At 38.4% G+C, this 3,441-nt stretch overlaps 1 pseudogene; it reads left to right on the plus strand.

Moving 5' to 3' along the window:
• The first annotated feature begins 1,754 nt into the window (after nt 1-1,754).
• On the plus strand, nt 1,755-2,093 carry LOC149172369 (leucine-rich repeat receptor-like serine/threonine-protein kinase BAM1 pseudogene; annotated as a pseudogene).
• Nucleotides 2,094-3,441: the final 1,348 nt, after the last annotated feature.

Genomic DNA, 3,441 nt, shown 5'->3' on the forward strand with positions numbered 1-3,441 from the left:
ACATTCTTGGTGAGTATGGGAACTTAAAAAGTGTGGAATATCTTTCAATCTTTGCAAATGGTTTGGATGGAAAAATACCCGTAGAGCTTGGAAAACTAAGGAATTTGAAAACACTTTATTTGTCGAAAAATTCACTCGATGGTGGGATTCCTCCAGAGATAGGAAATTTGAGAAACCTTGTAGAACTCCAACTATTGTATTGTCACCTTACAGGCCCTATTCCTCCTCAACTAGGCCAGCTTGTGACATTAAAATCCCTGTATCTATATAATAACAATCTCTCTGGTGAAATACCAGTGGAAATCGTAGAGCTAAGAGAGTTGAGGGAGTTGGAGCTGTCCTATAATAGACTACATGACAAGATTCCATCTTCCATTTGGGATTGGCCAAATTTGGAGGTTTTGTGGCTTTCGGGAAAATATTTCATAGGCCTCATGCCTCAACAACTGGGAGTAAGTGGAAAGCTACTGGAACTGTATCTTACTTCCAACAGACTCAATAGTTCTATCCCCCCAAATCTTTGCAAGGGCAGGAGGCTATAGAGATTAGTTATAACAAATAACTCATTTGTCATCCTGATTCCTAAGTGCCTGGGCATATGAGATTCGCTGGCTGAAGTCTACATGGGGAAAAATTATTTGAATGGTTCAATTCCTACATGCTTGCTATACTTACCCATGCCGATTGCGATCGAATTGAATAATAATAATCTCAGTGGGAGCATACGAGACATAAGTAATAATGTATCATCCAAGCTATAGACAATGAGAATTTCCAAAAATAGCTTAAGTGGCTCTATTCCTTCGTCCATGTGGAAATTATCTGCTTTGCGGCACCTCTTGATCGATGGAAATAAATTAACAAGAAATGTGCCACCAAAGATTGGCTAACTGAGTAAAATTGAAGAGATGGATTTCAGGGATGATCCCCAGGGAGGTAAGCAATTGTAGTGCTCTGACATACATTAATCTCAGCGCAAACAGGTTGTATGGTAAAATTTAACATATCGATTTCAGCAAGAACATGGTTTCTGGTAAGATTCCTAGGGAGATAAGCAACTTTTTTTCTCTGACATACATTGATCTCAACTGAAACAAGCTTTTTGGTATGATTTCCAGGGAAATTGGTAACTATGTTTCTCTGAGACACATTGATCTTAGCCAGAACGAATTCAACGGTCCCATCCCACTAGAAATCACAAGGATTCCCAATCTAACCTCTTTAAAACTATCAAGAAACAGATTGTCTGGGGAAGTTCCCTTAGACATTGGTGGCATGAGCCAGACTGAAATTGTCCACTTCAGCAAAAACAAACTTTCTGGTATGATTCCTAAGGATATTGGTAACTGTATTCATCTGACATAAATTGATTTTAGTCAGAACGAATTCAACAGTTCACTCCGAGTGGAAATCACTAGGATAAGATATCTTTACTCTCTAAACCTATCACAATCTCTTCAATGACGAGCTTGGTCTCCGTAGATTTCTCTTTCAATAGCTTTTCTGGTCTTTTTCCAGAGGGTGGTCTATTATCTCATTTAAAAGGAATCTCTTTTGCATGGAATCTCTACTTGTGTGGAGAACAGTTGGGAAACTGTAATTCTAGTTTCAAAGGGTCGCCCATCAGAGTACACATCAGGCTTGAACTTCTCTTGCCTCTCTTAACGTTTTGAATTCTCTTCTTCTATTCGCTGGTGTTGGCAATTCGAGTAGTCACAATTAAGAAGAAAGATAACGAGGGAAGGCCATGGAAGATGACGATCTTCCAAACACTTAACTTTGTAATCGATGACGTGGTGGAATGCATTAAAGAAGAGAATGTCATTGGCAAAGGAGGAGAGGGTCTTGTGTATAAAGGAATCATGCCCAATGGAGAAGTAGTTGCAGTGAAAAAACTTACACAGATAGGCTCTTCAAATGCTCATGGCTTCTTCGCAGAGATCAAAACTCTGGGTAGAATCCGGCATCAACATGTTGTTAGATTTCTGGCGTTTTGCTTCAACCATGACACCAATATTCTGGTGTATGAGTACATGCAGAACGGAAGCATGGTGAAGTTGCTTCATGGAAACAATGGCACGCCTCTGGATTAGAACACTAGATACAAAATTTCAGTGGAAACTACGCAGGGGTTGATCTATCTTCATCATGATTGCCGTTTAGCCATCCTTCATCGTGACGTGAAGTTCGGAAATATTATTTTGGACTCCAACTTTGCAGCTCATCTTGTAGATTTCGGCCTAGCCAAACTCTTGCATCAATCCGGTACGTAGCTCCAGGTAAGTGGTTGTTTCATCTTTAAATTTTGAAGTCATCGATTTCTAATTTTAGTGGAGGGTTGCCGGAATGTTTAATTGAGCTGCTAGCTTCGAAATTTTATGGTCTGTTATTGAATTCCATGATCTGTTATTGCCAATTATAAACATAATATGCTGAGGCAGAGCAACGCTGCATTATAAATAAAAGCAATTATATAGAAGTCAAAAGTGCTTCATAGTATGTGTATTACTTATTTTGCGGTGGTTTTGTCACTGGCCTTTGTTGTAGCATACCATTTAAGATTTGATGTTGAATTTACAGAGTATGCATACACCATGAAAGTGGATGAGAAGAGTGATGTATACAACTTTGGAGTGGTTTTGCTTGAGCTGATCACGGGAAAAAAAGCGGCGGGTGAAAGAAAATTTGAAGAGGATATGAACATCATAGGGTGGGTGAAGAAGATTACCAATTGGAACAATGAAGAAGTTATGAATATTATTGATCCCAGACTTATCAATGTCCTAGTGGAGGAAGCCCTATATATATTCTTAGTGGCTCTGCTCTGTAGTAGTAATGTAGAGTGTCTGAAGACCTACTATGCGATAGGTAGTAGTAATGCTCACATACTTCAGTCCGAGGCAATAATTTTCATGGTTCACATTTAACCGCGTGATATGATTGGAATAAGGCATTCTCATCCCCAACCTGGCAGTTCAGGGTTGATTGGATGTGTACCTTGATGAAGGGAAGCTATCTCGATGAAAGATCCATATCCATGTGTTCTTTTAGCATCTATGTGCAAGAGCTTCCAACCTAAAAGTCCCTACCTTTATTTTGAAGGAAGTAAGTTGTGAAAATGTATTCAACCAAGGCATATGAATCGGTGTTGCCTTTAGTTTTGTCTGTTATTTTTATTTCCTTATAATGGGCATCTAAATCAGTGTTGCTTTGAGATTCCTCTGTTTTCTATATTTCTTTATAATGGGAATCTGAATCAGCATTGCTTGTAGATTCCTCTATTTTTTTTTTATTTCTTTCTAATTTGCTTTCAGATTCCTCATTTTTTTTTTGTATTTTTCTCTAATTTGTTTTCAGATTCCTCATTTTCCTCCAATCCATAGTCTTAATGACGAAATTCTTATACTTCTTTTATCTACATATGTTAGCATTGTTCGCTCT

Source organism: Pinus tabuliformis, chromosome 4_2 (assembly GCF_031772625.1).
Source record: "Pinus tabuliformis cultivar Carrire ecotype Pingquan chromosome 4_2, CPIR1, whole genome shotgun sequence".
Classification (NCBI taxonomy): domain Eukaryota; kingdom Viridiplantae; phylum Streptophyta; class Pinopsida; order Pinales; family Pinaceae; genus Pinus; species Pinus tabuliformis.